The sequence below is a fragment of the Dioscorea cayenensis genome, chromosome 10, assembly GCF_009730915.1.
Source record: "Dioscorea cayenensis subsp. rotundata cultivar TDr96_F1 chromosome 10, TDr96_F1_v2_PseudoChromosome.rev07_lg8_w22 25.fasta, whole genome shotgun sequence".
NCBI classification, from domain to species: Eukaryota; Viridiplantae; Streptophyta; class Magnoliopsida; order Dioscoreales; family Dioscoreaceae; genus Dioscorea; species Dioscorea cayenensis.
The window spans coordinates 18,271,661-18,291,213 of NC_052480.1; the positions used below are offsets into that span (position 1 = coordinate 18,271,661).

The 19,553-nt window shown below is 29.7% G+C and overlaps 1 pseudogene; it reads left to right on the forward strand.

The window, feature by feature from the left end:
* Positions 1–264: 264 nt before the first annotated feature.
* Positions 265–19,553, forward strand: part of LOC120270331 — a 28,156-nt pseudogene continuing 8,867 nt past the window's right edge.

Here is a 19,553-nt window from a genome sequence, read left to right on the forward strand (position 1 = left end):
CGCAAACACTTGATTTATTAGGTCTATTCTTACCTAAGCCTGTATTTTCACAGATAGCCAACTTTATGTTGCTTTCTTGTCCAGAGTATCATCTGCTACAGACTTAAGGTTTTGAATTTTGATGATACTGGAAAGAGTACAAACAAAACAACAAAAATGTTGTCTATAAGGAAATCTTTGATAGTATAGGAAATTAATTCAAATTCCTAACATTGAAATCAGGTTCTATCATGGTTACAATCATATATATATACGCAAAGAAAGATGGCTATGAGGTTTGTCACTTTTGTCTATAATGGAAAATATCAAAACTAAAAAAAACCTAAATAAATTAGTATTTGTTGTTTTGCAGATTATTAACAATGAGTCTTAAGGAGATCTCACAACTAAAACCACCTGGCCAAAACCAAGCAGTGAAGATTAGAATAACAAGAATATGGAGTATATATCCCAACTTCAAAAAAATTCCTTAGTATAGCATTCATAGCAACAGATGCAAAGGTATTCATCATATATTATGATATCAAGCTTTGTAAATATTATGAATATGTTCTTCCGTTAGAAATTATGGCTATAAAAATTGTCTTTCTCAGGGTGATGCCATCCATGTCCAAAAAGAGAAAATGATTGTCCAAGCTTCAGAGATATGCTAATCAAAGGAGCAGTATACCACATATATAAATTCCAAGTTATTAAAACAAATGCTAAAAATTTATCAATAATGAGAGAATTTGCCATATTTTTCACATCTATCTGACTGCTGGGTTAATCTCTCGACTGATCCTGCACCTTACCCAAGGCGTACTTTGATATTTTGATCGAGATGTTATTGCATTAGATGCAAGCCTGATAAATATTTAACGTGTAAAAAGTTAATTATTTTGTGATATTTTTGCAACTGATAATTACAATTGAAATTCTAACATCTTATCAGTGTTTGACGACATATATATTCATGCTTTTACTAAGAAAATCAAATCTAGTGTGAAAAATGTAATACAGATGCAATTGGTACTTTGATCTCTATAGGACCAATTACTGCTATTCAATTAACAAAGTTTGCCAAAACTGTTCAGAAGAGAGATGTTTTCATTGAAGATGAAGGTAAGCAACAAATAAAACCATATTTGATTATACTTTATATACATTTGACATATACTGCCTCCTAAACAAATGATAAGCGGCGATGAACTTAGGATAAATCTTATATGGGAATCTTTGCTTTCCCCAATTAAATGATCATGAACTCGCTACAAATGAAGTCAAGACCTATACTTATCATTGCCGGTACTGTTGTTCGAAGATCCTAAGTGTTAGTACAAAATGTTATAATACAAAAATTATTAGTATACATAAATAGACAATCTGTAACAATTACTAACATTTCAAATTATTTAATAGGAACTATATATTTGGCTTCTACTCAAAGAACTGTAATCTATGTAATCTAGATATACCGTAAAACAAAAATTATCTGAGAAATGCAGTTTACCACTTAATAATTTGGGAAAAGAAAATCCTAAATTTGATTTCTATACTAAAATTACTATTTATTTATGAAATAAAATAGGCAAAGACTTGAAAATCAACAGTGCAGCTACTATCTATACAAGACCAAGAAGCCACTTTGCAACAAAAATCTACAGTTTCGAATATGCAAACAATCGATCAATTGACGAAATTCACCCATCAACACATAGGCGAAGTAAAACCCATCTCTTGAAGTTTAAGTCTATATTTTTCTAAAGAACAATGATTAGAAAATTTCCTGTTAATCTAAATTATATAAATATACACCTTTTCTAAAGAATAATAATTACTAATTATTTTAAAAATGTATGTAACTATGTCTCAAATGATGTATGGGTTGAGAAGATCGATACATTCTGAATGGGTTTTTACAACTCATGCAATCTTTGTAATCAAAACGCCTATTGAATCGAATATAGTTATTCTTGCTACAAACACGGGCCTACAACTCCCAGAGTAGTGTAAGTATAATCAATAAACTATATATTAAATCTAACTTATTTCGCGATAATTTTAATAATTATTTATACAAAATAATCTACAAGAGTGATGAGGCTACCTATGATTGTGAAGGGATGAAACCGAGATATGGAAATAAAGCGCCTTTTGATAAACATGCGAATTAATGGCAAACATAAAACTTGATTTGCCGCAATGGTAAGATATCTCAAAAACAAAAGTGCCTGAACAAATTCATAGCATGATCAATAAGAAGTTTAGTTTAACTGTTGGTCTATCACAACAAGCAATTAAAGATGATGTGCCTCACCTATAGAATTTACAAGCAAAGCCAATTATTTTACATGGGGATGTCGAAGGGAAAAAGGCATAACTAGTCGAGATCTTAATCAGTGAGCAATCCATCACTAGTAATTGATGAAACAAGCAAAGAAGCTTAGAAATAAATGACTCACTGGAGTCACTAGAAGATTTGAAAGTTTTCAATCTATGCATTGAAGCCACAATAGCAAAGAAACAAAGTGAACTAATCTAAGCAAGATTAAGCAAAAATGGCTAATATGCATAGATCTTTTGGTTATGATACAAAAAATATGAAATGAAATGCAGACCGTAATATCTATTATACACTCATCAAAAACTACTATAAACTTGAAAATAATGACTAATGTTATTTTATCCTTCAATAGGATGGAGGTTAAAGAATTATGGCATACTATGTTTTGCCATATTATAACTGCTATCTATATTTTCCTTCATTACATATAATATTATGTTTGATCTTTCATCCGCTCACTCAAATTATATAAATAAACTAAAATGATAAGTATATTACACTATAATACAGTATCTCACCCATAGATTTTCGGCCCTTTCTTATCCGATTCTAAAAAAACAAAACAAAAAAATTCAACATCTTTAAATAAGAAGAAAACATCCATCCAAAAATAAAAAACAAACTAAATGAATCTAAACCTATGTCCTAATTCCTCCTAATCAATTAATGTCATATTTAAACAAAATATATGATACAAAATGATTTAAAATATGAAATAAAAACATCCTTCAAAATATACTTAATAGCAGAGATTTTAGATTCTAGCCTCAAAAATTATATAATAAGATTCACCATAATAATAATATTATATCACCATATTCCCACCGCTTTCTGTTTCACTCCAACAAAAAGATATATCAAAACATCAGCTAAGGAAAAAAATCATATCTATGTCACTTCATAAGAGATACAAAACCATCTATCAATAGATGTGGATGGGTCTAAGGTTTGAAACTAGCCTCTAAAAATTATATAATATATATTCTTCCACTATAATAATATTATTGTATATCAATTAGATATTCAATCGCTATTCGCATCTAAAAAGATATGATTTACAATTTGTTTAAATAAAAGAAAAATCATATCTAGAGATCACAATTAAACTAACAAAATCTAACTCTCGTGCCTATACCTCCTAAATAGCTTAATGCCAATTTAATACTGCATAAAATGATATATTTCAAAATCATTAGGACTATTTCATAATATATATATATTAACTATCTCCCTATATGTCTTTAAAAATTCTAATTATATACTATCTTTGTTTGATTATAATCTATTTATCACGATAAACATAGTATATGCCTTTAAATATAAAATACTAAAAAGCTATACAAAACCGCATACTCATTTGATCATGCCGATATTTCATTCTTCTAATGTTATCAATATTCCATTATTAATCATTATGTCCCCTCCTAAATATTTCACAAAATTTCACATTCGCCCGCATTTATGTTGTTTGATTATTGCCAAAGAACTCATGCAATCCAAGGCAGGAATAAAAAGCTTTGATAATACACAAATATTGATTTATCTCTATAAAGCTAAATCTATATCCTCCACATTTTGACATGATATCCATTCAAATTTTCAGGTGTTGTCCAACCGTCAAGAAAATAGAGATGAATGAAGAAAGAAAAGGAAGCAATGTTTCCAAATACAAAAAGTGGGTAGTAATCCCTTTAGAAAGATTTGCAAAATCTATAATATTAATCTTGGGAAAGAATTGATTTGATCCTGCCTATTTATTTATTATCATTGATCTTGAAATCTTTCTTCCTTTCACTTTCTCAATTCTTCTTCTTGAAACATAAGTATTATTAAACATCATGGAAATATATTATTAAATATTATCATTTCGAGTGTTAAAGAACATTTATTTGATATCTGAGAGGAGAGTATTGAATTAATGGGTTTGATTTTATACTTTGTGTTTTTGCTAGAAATTTATAATTTAATCGTTAAATGTCATACTCTTGATGAAAGTAAAGGAAGTCATATATAAACTACAAGTTTAAGATTTTATATATATATATATATATATATATATTTATAATAATAATATAATAATAATAATAATAATAATAATAGTAATGCGTATATATATATGAGAGATTTCACAATCTAAGGTTAACCATAAATTTCAAATCTGAAATCGTCCACGATGCATGCATTGTAAGGCAACCTAGTAACACCACCTTTACTCTAGAAAATTCCAATTCAACTATTTTACCAAACTATATAAATACATATATGCTATGGAACTATATATGAATAACGCTTTGATATAGAACAATCTTGCAATTTATTTCCATATCTCTATGGACATCTGGGACTTACAATGCATCGAGCCATCCCGTCACACGAAAGGCGATCTAAAGGATCGGGAGGGTACTTAGGAGTATGAAGAAGACAATCGGAGCGGCGTTATCGTGGAGATTACAAACCCTTATACTAAGAAGAGACATTGGTTAGGCACATTTTGATACGGGAGGAAGCGGCATTAGCCTATGACCGTCATCAATCACCTTTAGTGGTATTTGACTGAGCTCAAACTAATTTTTCTATATGTTTCCTCCTATGCCTTCTCCAGTCTCCTCCGATACCACCTCCACCACCTCTCATGCCTTCTCACTCCACCTCGCCACCTCTCATCTGGAGAAGAAGGAATATTGTTTTGAGTATAACTTTGATATTAGTGATCATGGCGATGATTGATTAATATCCCCACCATTTTGCAGAGTTTTGGTCAATCGAATGCATCTCTTTCATCTTTGATACTATAACAATAATGATGTCCATCATTTGCAATGTTGTGCTGCCGAATCAAAGCTATGTTATTGAAAAGAATAAAATAACTAAGTTGAGTTTTGTTTTGAATGAAATAGGATTTTTATTATATTTTCTGTTAGAAGATGAATGTAGTTTAATCATCAAGACCTTTGTGAAATAGATCAAAGGCTAATATAATATATATATATATATATATAATACAAGTAAGCACATAATAATTTCAAATGGGTTATTAAGCTATCATATTATTTCATATATACTAAATTAATCTATATAATAATTTAATCAATTAAGAAATTCAAATAAGAAAAATGTAAGCATAATAATATATACAACTATATTTACTATTGCATTATCCCATCTCTAATTGAAGAACACCAACTCGAGCATATACACATCTATATATTGCTCTTTTTGTTACATATTAGACTTCAACCAATTTCTACTTTAAAAATATATCACATATTACATTCATTTAAAAAAGTACATCTATAATACAAGATTACAAACACAGAAAACTAAAACGAAAAGAAAACCTAAACAACACAAATATTACATAAGTTCCGCAAAGCAAATTAAATTCATATTTCCATCTACAACCGACTGCAAAAACTCTCTCACTAATCCATCTTCATTTAACCATCCATTGTAAATAATATCATTGGCATTCCGACCACAAGACTCTTTACCACCTCCCACTACCTCCTTTTCCATCCATTTGTCTTTTATACTCCATACTATCTCTCGAAGAAATCACGCTACAATATATCGGCATTTGTTTATTTATAGGGATTACGATCTTTTTGCTCTCTGTTTCTTACGAAACATTACATATTTTCCCATAAGAAACTAAATTCAACATTTTATACCATAATTCGTCTCCTTATGATCTTTATACAAAATAATCCCCAGATGCATATCCTGCGAGGCCAAATAACTTTTACAAAATTGCATGTATGTAAATATTGGATGCTGAATCCATTTTAGCTTTATACCTTCTATCACGTCAACCAATATTAAAATTGGTTCCTAATGGTAATGCTATAATTTATCTAACATTAATAAATATTGTAATCATAAATTTTTACCGTACTCTGATTTTTCAAACAAAGCTACTAAATTTTCACTTGATGCACAATTCCGAAGAAAAGTGATATATTCTTCCATGCTAATATACCATAAATTATCTATCCGCATCATCGTGCCAACTCTCCGGCTCTTTGGATGCTTTCATAAAAATTCTGCAACTAGAAAATAACTTACATTATTATTGAAATAAATAAATTTTTCTTAGCATTATACAAATTAATGAAATTACCATCGTACTAAAAGTTTAAGATCATGAAGGGATTTTAGAAGATGTTGAAACTACACATCTAAAAATCTCTTCGACCATATCTTGATTTTCCCATCACTGCAATAATGATACGCCATACTAAACCAACACATATAATAATCTACATAATCAGAACAAATATAAGCAAAACAAAAACTAATGTAAGAAGAACTAGGGAAAAATATATGAAAAAGATGGAAAACGATATGATGAAAAGAAAGCTTATTGCAATGGAGGTATTACTCCTCCATCTTTCTAATGGTGTTAGCAATAATAATGATTCTAATGATAACGATAGTAATGATGATCAGTCTTATTGTAGTGATATAGATGATGTTGATGATGCTTAATCTTACTGCAAAAGGAGGGCCACAACACTATAAGTAGGGGGAATTGCAAAATCGATATCAAGACTGATGAGAGAAAAGCCTTATGATGCGATGAGTTACCTTGAAATACCTTGCCTTCCATCAAGATCTTTATCTACTCACCCAGGTCCTCTATCAAAGGACAGATGATGAGATGGAGAACAAGATGAAAAAGGAAAGTGTGATTAGGGTTAAGAGCATGATTATTGGTGGAAGTAAAGGATAGCTAGAGTTGAGAATTATCCTATAAAAAGATGAGACAAATGTCCATCCCAGAAAACAAGTTTAGAAAATTTCTCAATATCATAATGATAATGAAATGGTCAAAAAGATCAACTAGGTCCTCTGCCTTGGTCTTTGCTTTCCCATGTCAATATTAATGGAATTAAAGAAATATATATACAAGCTATGTTATGATGATAACTCTAAAATCACCTCCTTCATCATTATGCAATCTAATGAGGGACAAAACCATACTGCGCCATTACTAATGTCTTCTGACATATTTCTTTATTTATTCCATATATTTCCCTTTTTCCCCACATTTTAAAATATATATGCATATATATACACTACATGTTTTAGATATACAAAGATGTATACATGTAATATACATCTCTTTCTCCATCTCTATATAGTACACATAGATAGATGCATAGATATATATACATTGCGTGTTGTAGGTATACACACACACACACACACACACATATATATATATATATGCATATACATATATGTACATAAAGTATACATCTCCTTCCGCATACATGCATGTAAACATGTCTATTGATTCTAATTATGCACATGCAAGTACTATTTTAACAAAACATAAGAAAAAACATTATTTTATTTATTAACATTTAACAAATTACTTAACAAAATATATATTTTATCATAATCTTTTACTACTTAAACTCACTCCCCTCTCTATATAGGTACTGACTATCTATCTATCTACTTATTTATCTATATATATATATATATATATATATATAAAGTTTTATGATATTTTTTAGTCTAAAATTATCAATTTTAGTTTAGATATTGTAATACATATGGTTACTCATAAATTCATATATATTGAAAATATTTAGTATGACATCTATTAACATTTAATAAATTACATTACGAATATAATATATGATTATCGAATAAATTCCTACCTACAATTCCTTAATCCACACCTAATTTATTTATACGCCATCATGAAAACATTTCATGAAAGCTAACAAATCATGATTATAATGTTAAGTTTCAAATTAAGATGAGCGACATGTTTCTAAATAATAATAATAATAATAATAATAATAATAATAATAATAATAATAATAATAGTAATAATAATAATATCTATTGATTAATTACTATGCTAAATGCGCGTGATTAATCCACCAAAAATGACATAAAACTATAGAAGAGATAAATATATGATGTAATCCTTTCATTTAAAAAGTAGATAAACAACTAATTTATTAAATATACAATATAAACTAATAATAAGAGAAACACTCAAAAAGATTAAAACCTTAAGCAGAGATGATATTACAATAACTAAAAGATAATACACTTCAGCGAACATACACACAAAAGCAAAGAAAAACAAATAAAACCATGCATTAGTTAAATCCACATCACAATGGAAATGGCTTCCAAAGAGGAAATGGTCATGGTGCTATCTAAGACCATCGTAGCGTTAATCCACCATATTATCTGCATAAATCCAAGCAATAACAATATGAATAATTTTGTTAATACATAAGAAAAAACCATAGCCTGAAATAACAAGATAAAAAGAAATTAGATTACACCATTGTTGTGTAGCTCTTAAAACCATAAGTATAACACATTTGATGTATGAACTATGTACTAAAAGTTTGGAATGAAATATATATATATATATATATTATGAATTCATAAAAACTACAAGAACATAGAGTAGTTAGAGAGAGAGAGAAGAAAGAGAGAAAATAATGATGATATATATAAGCGGAGACGAATTAAAACAATAAAGAATGAGATCTTTTACCATTGTTTGTTATTATCCTCTCTCTCTCTCTCTCCCTCCTATCATTTTCTCCATCTTCATCTTTATCATCTCTTCATTAATTGTACCATCACTATACATGTCCTCTCTATGCATTATACCAACCTTACAAAATATAGCAAAAGCAAAAAATGCATAATATTTCACATAATGCATAATTATTTAAGTTTATATGCATGCAACTTTTAAGAGGGAGAAATATACAACAATAAAATATGCAATTAACTTATGCTAATATATAACCATACATAATATAAATTATGTTTTAAATAAATATATTAATTATGAAAGGAGGAAAAATATAATAAACCACCAAAAGAGGAAAAATATAACAAAACCACTCAAAGGCAAATAAGCACATTTCACTTTCAACATAGGAATGAGCTCACGGAGACATGAATAGCTATACTCGATCCAAAATCTCCCAATCAATTTCCCAATGAATACCATTGGAAACATACTAGATGGAGCAGTCTTATCATACTCCCACTAAGAATTCTTCCGACATTACTACATTAACATCGATCCTCGCTACAAACCCTTCGCTTTCAACTTCGTACATTTGTTGGATAAGCTTTCAATCAGCATTCGACAATCTCTGAGCAACATGAGTTCGTATGACAACCTCTCTACTTATAATCACCACCATACTGCCCTCCACAATTGATATCAAACCTTCCTCTTTGATTGCTACCATCAATAATTGCTCCATCCACGATCTCTCACTCAGAGTCTCAAATATAACATAACTTTCATTCTTCCCCACCATATTCATTATATAGTATAATATTAAATTGTTTATATATCATAAATATACACTGACATTACTAATATGTTATTTGTATTTATTCCCCTCATAAACCTACTGAAAATACATAAAAGACTAATCTTAACAAAATCTAGCATATGTAAAGATAATTAACAAATTAAATCCTCCAATTATTTTTATTAATAATAAAAATATAAAAATATACAGAAATTAATAGATATTTATTACACCATGAAAATTTTAAAAATAATATATCATATATAATAATAATCATACAGTTACATACTGTTGTAAGCAATGAAGGTTAAATATTTTATTTTATTTCCTGTATAAGTACAAAAAAAACATTACATGTCAAGATATCAGAAGATTTGCAAGATTAAAAAAATATATACTCCGTAGATAATAAAATAAATACAGAAATGTACAAATACTTATTATATCATGAAATATTTTAAAAATAATATATCATATATAATAATACTAATAGTATCAATAATAACAATCACTTAACAATTATTCACAAAAACACACTTCAGATTATTTAACTATCATAATATTATCTCACTCATATATTCTAACTCTGTCATTCACATCTTTTTAAACATTTTGTAATTAAAAAAACATCCTATAAAAAAATAAAAATTAAACTAAAAAAATCTAGCCCTGAATCCTAATTCCTCCCAACAGAATTAATGCCGCATTTAAAGAAAACATCCTATCAACAGATACGAATCAAGCTAAGCGATTCTACACCTAGAGGCTAAAACTATATATATATATATAATACTATAATACTAATATTACTCTCGATTTAGGCATTGTACTCATTTTCGTCCATATATAAACAAAAAGATATGATTGAAACTTTTTAATAAGACAAATCCTATTAAAAGATACAAATCAAACTAGCAAAAAGTTAACCCTATAGCCTAGGAAATGACTCAACAAAGAAAAGAGGAGAGAGAGAGAGAAGAGAGATCACGATCGTTTACTTACAGTGGCTAGGGTTTGAAAAATAAAAGCACTTTCAATCATAATAAGACATTTCTCTTCTAACTAGAACAGAACAAATGTTCATCAAACAAAAGCTTAGAAAGAAAAAGGAAAGAAAGTAAGAGATCCAGCCATTGATTGCGGTGGTTAGGATTATAGTTAGGAAAAATAAAAGCTCTCTTAATCATAGCAAGACACCTTGGCTTCCTTTTCATAGCGAACAAATATCCATCAAATTAAAACTTGAAGAATAGGAAATTATAATAATAATCTATCTTTTGCTTAATTTAAATCATTATATCACCTTAAAGCATAGTATATGTCTTAAGTATACAAAAATACTAAAGCATAAAAATACATAGTCATTTTTATCAAGCGAAACATTTTTAATTAACTACTACAATGTTTGTCAATATCGAGCTATTAATCAGTTGTTTTAATCTTCTAAACATTTCACAAAGTTTGACATTTCTGCAACTTTATGTTATTTCAATTATATCAATAATTGACATGACACAACAAGATAAGACCTTTAATAATGCATAAGTATTAATTTATTCTCGATAAAGCTAAACAGTATTCTCCGCATTATACATGGATGATATCCATTCAAATTGTCGATGTTTCAACTCAACCAAAGGAAAGCGAAAAGGAAAATGGAGGAAGAAAAGACCTGCATGAAAGTTCAAATCAACTGCGTGTTTTTGTGGTAGTAGTGCGGGGAAAGGGAAAAACCAAGATCTTTCTAATAAATCTTGGCAAAGAGCTGGTTTTGGTTCCTATCTCATAGTTATTGTCATTTATCTTACAATTCTCCTCCTTCATTTTCCTCTTCTCAATTTTTCTTCTTAAAACATAAGTAAATTTTTAAACACCGATGAAATATTTTACTAAATGTTACCATTGTCAGGTGTTGAAGAACATTGATTTGGTATATGGAGGAGGAAGTATTGGATTAATGGGTTTGATTTCTCGGGATAGTATTTGATGGTGGTAGAAATGTTATAGGGTATGGATCCTCTCCCCAAACATTTTCAAAACATACATTCATTTATTTAATGAAAATTTACTAAAGTTATTAACAAAATCTTTTATTTGTGTTTTTAGTGTCATTCAAAAGCTCTAATGGGTAGAGAGGTATGACAAATAAATTATTTCATTTTTCTTCCATTCTTTTACATGTGTATTGTATGGTTTTTCTTGCCTCTTTTAATGAAAAACATATCCACGCAATTGTCCACACATATGAAAACATATTCTACAATACTATATTTGTATGTAATTTCCCATTTTCCCATTTGAGTTTCACATCACCGGTGTCACTGTCGGAGAAGTAAAAATGGTTATAGACATGCATCATAGGAAAGCAGAGATGGGCAGCTATGCTGATGCATTTATTGCTTTGCCAGGTTAGTATAGAAATTGCATTTATTATCACTTAATATCACATATAATGAAAACTCATTTTCTATTGATATATATATATATATATATTAATGCTTGCAATTCAAACTTTCAATGATAAATATAATGAAAAAAATATACTTTCCTCATGTGAATCACTGAAAATATGCATAAATTAGCTACTATGAATTTTTTAGTATATATCTATTTGCAAAGCTTACTAATAGTTAACATAGAACACTGATATACTTAGAAAAAAAATAACATTTTCAAAATACTTTAATTTTGTTACCACTCTTTTATCATTAATTATACTGAAAATTCACATATTCTCTAATCGATTATTATATCTACTTTCTTCCAATAGACAACTATAAATTAAACAAAATAAAAATTTCCTCATTTAAGTATACTGTTTTAAATATTCAGGAGGTTATGGAACTCTTGAAGAGCTTTTTGAAGTAATTAGCTGGGCACAATTAGGCATCCATAACAAATCGGTAATTTGATCTCAATGCTCTATATACACACATGAAATTATAAAAGATGATACATAATTTATGCTTTGTTCCAGATTGGTTTGTTAAATGTTGACGGATATTATAACTCGCTATTGTCATTCATCGATAAAGTTCTAGAAGAAGGGTTAATCAACCTAGCTGCACGACAGATCATCATCTCTTCTACAAATGCAAAGGAATTAATTGAAACACTCGAAGTAATAATTATAAAATTTGGAATACTATTTACAACATGTTCTTTTTCAGTCATTATTATTAATTATTTTTACATTATGATTACATGAATATTCCCCACATTCATCTCCCAAAATCCCATCTTTACGCACTCCGATTGACCTCAACCTTCCTGTTGCTATGGATGACAACGTTGAACACTCCACTGTCTCTGATACACATCCATAATACAACCATACATGGGATGAAGTTATTTCATTTTTTCCCCCTTTTCTGTTCACTTTTTTTTAGTTGAAGATGAGAACTTGAACAACTTTTGAATCCTATAACTAAATATCTTCTACTATCAGCTCTCTTTTGCATATGCCATTTGTCTTCATGGTTTCTATAATTATTAAAAAAAAAAATTACATACGGTAATCCATCTTTAAGTATTTCTTGATTTCTCCTTTCTTAGTCAAAGAACCAATGAGAAACCCATCTTAAAGGCCTCTTTAATATCATATGAAAAACAACATTGCTCTTAAATTAATATTTATGTGATGATGAATTATAACAAATTCTCTTGAATGATAAAGCATCTGTATATATATACATTAGATAGGTATCTTATTCCAATTTTTATAGCAAAAAAATAAAAAAACCCAATTAGAAGGCTTAATACTTAAAATTGTTTTTCTTTTCAAAGTATTGAAATGCAATCATCTTCATTATTTAATAAACAATACAATATATTCCAGAAATATATTTCTCAACCTTTCACATCTTGCGAATATACTTCTCATACTGAAAACGATTTAAAAAAAAAGATATTACTAATTTTTTTTTAAAATTATACTATCTTTGCAATCTTCTTTGTAGATATAGTTAACCCGCAGCGTTAGCGCGAGTACCTAAATCTAGTTCTTGTTATTTTTGCTTGAGTCAAAGTCAGCTGAGGATGTTCGTCTTTGTCATTATGTTTAAAAAAATCATTTTGATCCATATACCATATTAAATTTTTCTTGATTTTTAAAGGAAAGGCGGAAAACACCTTCTTCTATGGCACGTAAGTGTGTGTTGCGATATCACTTTTAAGTTAATTTCTCCAATGAGGATTCAAATCCTCACCAATCCACACTTCACACACGAGAGATTTATTTTTAATGCCCCTGACAACTTATTCCAAATGACTTTGATTACTATATGAAAATTTTACTTTGGTCTTTTCCACATATACATATTGTATTCTAATGTATTATTTTCTTCTTATATTCAATTGTGGTGTCACTAAAGAATTAGAATAAATATATTTATGTAATTTATGAACAATACCGAATGTTGAAAATTTAAAAAAAAATTACATCTTGTGTAGTTAAAAAACTAAAACTAAAATTATTATGTAGTTCGGTTTCAGAACTAAAATGGATATTTGGGTTTATTTAGTTGAAATATAAGAAAAAACTCAATCTTCTTGAAATAATTAAATTGACATAGTGGCAAATGCGCCATGTCTATTACAATCCAATATACCAAGTTCTCTATGTGAATTATTAAGTGTGTTAAATTTAATTATAATATAGACTCAAATTGCTACTGCATTTTGAATATTCGAACACTCAAGTTTTTCTCTTTCAACGCTCAAAACTAGGCTTACTCATAAATCTAGGTAATTTGCACACAACAAATGCTATATCAAGCCTTGTGTAATACGCGGCATACATTGAAACATCATATATATGGCACATGTGTACTTTAATTACCCAATAGCTTCATCAAAATTCTCTAATTTACCATGAAGGTCATAAAGAAATCTTAAATTTCTTGAATTCAAAATACCTTAACTTATCCAATATCTTTTCAACCTAGTGACTTTGACTTAATATAATACCTCAGCTATCTCTTCACACTTTAATTCTAAGGATCATGGCTAGTTTACCCAAATCGTTCATTTTGAATTAAAAAGTTAGATGCCTTTTATTATCACAAATAACTTCCAAATTTATACCAAAAATTAATAGGTCATCAATGTATGAACAAGTTATAAGACCATAATTTTTAACAAACTTGGAGTAGATACACTTATCAACATTATTATGCCTAAATTGATGTTTTAGAATTATGTTATTGAACTTTTCATGCCGCTATTTAGGCTCTTGTTTTGATCTGTACAAGGACTTAACTAATTTACAAACCTTCTTTTCATTGCCATATAGAATGAATCCTTGTTATATATATATATATATTTCCTCATTGAGTTCACCGTTAATAAAAATGGATTTAATGTCCATTTGTTGCAAATGTACCTTACACATGGATGCTATATCCATAAGAACTTAAAATTGAGGTTACACAAGTAACCAGAGCAGAAGTATTAAAATAATCAATACCCTTCTTTTACTTAAATCCTTTAGCCACTAACCTAATCTTGAAGATTTGTAACATTCCATCTAAATCATATTTCCTTTTAAATACCCACTTAAGATCAATTGCCTTAGATCTTGGAGGCGTAGGTCAACTAAAACCCATGTGTTATTCGACAAAATTGATTATATTTCATTATTTATTAGATTCCAGCTAAAAGCTCGTATCCCTGGAAACCATCATTTCTTTATATGTTTGTGCGCACTTAGCATGATAGGAATTTCATTAATTATAGAATTATGAGTTCCTTCCACAATATATGTAAATTTGACAAAAGTAACAAAATCTAAACTAAAGTCCCTTTTTTTATACATTTACCTTTTAAATTATTAATGCATGATAATAAGAAACACATTCCAATACTTAGAAATATTGAGGATTGGTTTTCATTGTAAATTTCATATGGAGAAACTTCTTAGAAAGGATATGATCTAAAAATTAGAGATAAGCAAAAAAATCCTGATCCGAAAATTACGGTATCTAAATTTTTTTTACTAGAATTTTTTGGGTACTCAATTTGAACAAATAGATCGGGTACCTGATTCGAATTTTTAAAAACAAAATCGGATAAGATCCATGTCGAGAAAGAACAAAAACATAGTATCTAGATCTAATCTGGGTTTTAGTCTATTCTTATATATATAAATATATGTTAATTTAAATTTTACATGGGATAAAAAATAAAAATAAAAAATCCAAATCCCTAATCTAATCCTTTGAGGGGCTGCTTGGTTGGTGGTAATATCACATTACCCCAGAAATGTGAATCAAGTAATCTTATATTATCTTGTTTGGTTATATAGAGTATGGATATCATATTTTCTAAATGTGAAAACTTAGGGGTTGTTTGACATTGCTGCCAATTCTTGTTTTTTGGTTTCAATTTCATGTTTTGGGAGCAAAACTAATAAAACGTGTTGGCATCTTATTTTGTTTTCAAAAATTTTGGCAACAATCCTCATGTTTCCAAAATAATAAGAAACAACATTTTATGTTTTCAACTTTTTTAAAAACGTTTTCAAAATCCCTCCTTCATTCATAAACCTCCTTTTCTACTACTACTACTACTACTACTACTACTACTACTACTACTACTACTACTACTACTACTACTACTACTACTAGTACTCTCTCCTTTTGGTTTTTTATTTTATTTTTATTTTTTTAAAAAATATTTTTTTACAAATAAATGCCAATAGTCTAAAACAATAATATCTTTAAGAAAAATATTTGTAAAAATGCATTATTTTTCCTGTTGAAATTCCAAAAGACAATTTGTAATAAAAGATTCCCAACTAACCAAACATGCTAATATTATATTCCAAGTTTCCAACTACATTACTATCTTATCAACTAAACAAAACTTACACATATTTCAGTCAACATGACTCGGGAATCATATATATTTTTTCTTTTAATTCCTTTCTCCTAGCCCTTATCACCGCATCTTTTCTTTAAAGCCTTTGTTATTGATGATGTGCTTGATGGTTCAGAAGATATTTTATTTATTTTTGTATTCATTAGGATTGATAAAACTTTTTTTATTTTTGTTTTTGATTTTTGTTGTGTAGAGAATAATATATATATATATATATATATATATATATATATATATATATATATATAAGATTTTAGTCCTTTTTGTAAGTTATAAGTTTGTATTATTTGTTTTTTATGTAATAATGTTATATAAAAAAATTCCACGGAGTAGATAAAACTTAAATTTGGATTTTGATATCCTATACCTGATCTGGTTTAAATCAAGTATCTAGTTTTTGATACCTGCTTTAAATGGGTTAAATACGAGTTGAGTTTTGCCAATTCAAAAAATGGGTATTGGATCGGGTAACCAGTTTTGCTCATCACTACTTAAAAATAACATAAATTCAAGAGAACTTTGATACTCCCCTTGCATATCCGCAAGTGCACGGGTCGTAAAAAGTAGTAAAGTGTACCAATAAGGGATTGGGTTGTCGATTCCATAAGGACTATCAAGCTTTTGGTACTAATTAATCTTTCCAATATATGGTTGGCTCAATGATTGGTGAAATTTCTAATCTATAAATTCAAGAAGAGTAAGAGAAGAGAAAAGAAGACAAGAGATGAGATGATGAGATAACTTTAGCAAATAGCAATGATGGGGAGTAGCGCCTTGAATCAATCCCCTAGTGTAATAAGTAGTGACTCTCTTACAATGACTATCTGGTATATCCTATGAATTCTATGTGTGCTCTTAAACCTTATCATATCTATGGCAATCAAATATGCCAAGATCTGCAACTTTATCTACGAGAATCATGCATGCTCAGTTTTGCAACCACTTATGGCGATTACAACTATGACAATCAACACACGCCAAGTTTTACAATTGCATCTAACCAAATCATGCACACCTAGTTATATGACACAAGTTTTATCATAGAAAACAATATAACTCCATAATCATTGGAAGAGAGTAAATCAAACAACAAATTAACACATAGGTTCAATAATCCGGGGCGCCAGAGACTGTTAGCCCCTCATATGTTTACTGACACACTCCTTCCGTGTGTATACCGCAAGTGCATGGGCAGTGGAAGTAATAAAATACCCTGGTGAGTGGGTAGTCGAATCCACAGGGAATAGTTGCTCGGAAACACAAGTATTGCTACCTAACTATAGTGAAAACCAAGTTATAATATTGATTCAAAGTGTCAATGCAAATAAAAGTAAAGAGAAGAGAAAACAAGCAAGAATAGGAAAGAGAGGTAAACAATGTTCACCCTAGGATTATTATTTCAAGTGCAAGACTAATATTATGCCTCCTAGTTAAAGTTTAATGAGTCATGGCAATCCAAAGACACACGGTCCCAAACCTAAGGTAACTGTGACTAGCCCTCTACACTATGCCCCAGCAGAAAAGAATACTCTTAACACCTCACACTATGTGGGACTGCTTGAAGCTCTAGGGATTCCAAGTGATAAACCCTATTCCCTATTATAGATCTAACCCTTTGGTCAATGCAAAAGACCCCTAGTCACATTAAGCCCCAGCACCAAGGATTACTTCAACACTTCACTCTGTTGCTTGGGCAACTAAGCCCCAGTGGAGTTTGTCTCTTGGCACTTCACTCTATCACAACCGCAAAGAACTCTTGGAATATGAAGGTTGGATAAATCACGTCAGAAGGGAAGGGGACGTTCCGCTACCTCTCGACTCAACCTCTCAACCCTCTTCAAAGGATTACCTACATAGATTCTCAACCCTAGTGTCACTCTAAGGGAAAATCAAATCAACAAATACACTAGATTGAAACTCAATTAAAACATCAATTAATCATAATAAGAATCAATGAAACAAAATCATCCTAAGATTTACAAGTCCAAGCACCCACTATGGGTTTAGCTCTCCATGGAGCAATACCAAATCAACAATGAAATTGAAAGTAAGTGAAAGCAATTCATAGAGATAACCCCCCTTGTCGTCTTTGTCCTTGTCGAATCAATGCCAACGAAAGCTCCTCCAATAGTTCTCCTCCAAAGGAACTCGATGTCGAATTCTGTAGAGCCGCTCCTAAAACCCAGCAAAAGCCTCTCCAAACCCTAGTCGTGCTCTCCCTAGAAGATGGCCAAAAGATAGGAAGAAAATCCATAAATAGAACTCTTAAAGCGGTATTTATAGGGTTGAAATCAGGCATCCACACAGTCGTGTGGAATTTACACAAGGCCATGTGGATTTCCAGGTCTTCTTTTCCTGCTCGCTGTGAACAGTAACTACTACAGTGATTTTGTTGTAGTAAACTACTACAGTACTTTGTTAAAATACTCCCGAATTCACTTTCTTCATCTAGGTCGCATGATTGGGCACATATCCATGCTGTAGATCATGACACTTCTTCAATAATACCTCATTGACGAGGCTCTTAACAATGTTGCATAAGTCAGAACATATGAGTGTAACTGCTTTTGTACTTGAGTATAATGGAGGTTGGCACACACCCACATGTCTATGAGCATAATTTGTGCCTTGACCCTTATTCGATCTAAGAACTTCATCAACAATCACGCCCGCGATCTACTTTTGCTTCCTTTCTTCCAAACTTGTCTCCACAACCATAAATGCACAAAAGAACACAAATACACATGAATAAGCTATAAAATTTGATAAAAGTAATGCTCAATGTAAGAAAAATATACTTTGTATTACTTATACACAAGCACTTATCATTTACACAATATGAAAACAATAAAGAAACAACCATATAGAAATCCATAGACTCCCTATTTCCTCTCAATCGATCCAACTACACTACTGGGAACAATCCGATGACAAAGCTCCATTCCCATTCGTGCCTCCAAATCATTGCCCTAATCTCTAGAAGGATGGTAGTGTAGGTCGCCCAAAAGTTGCCTCCAAATCCCCAAGTA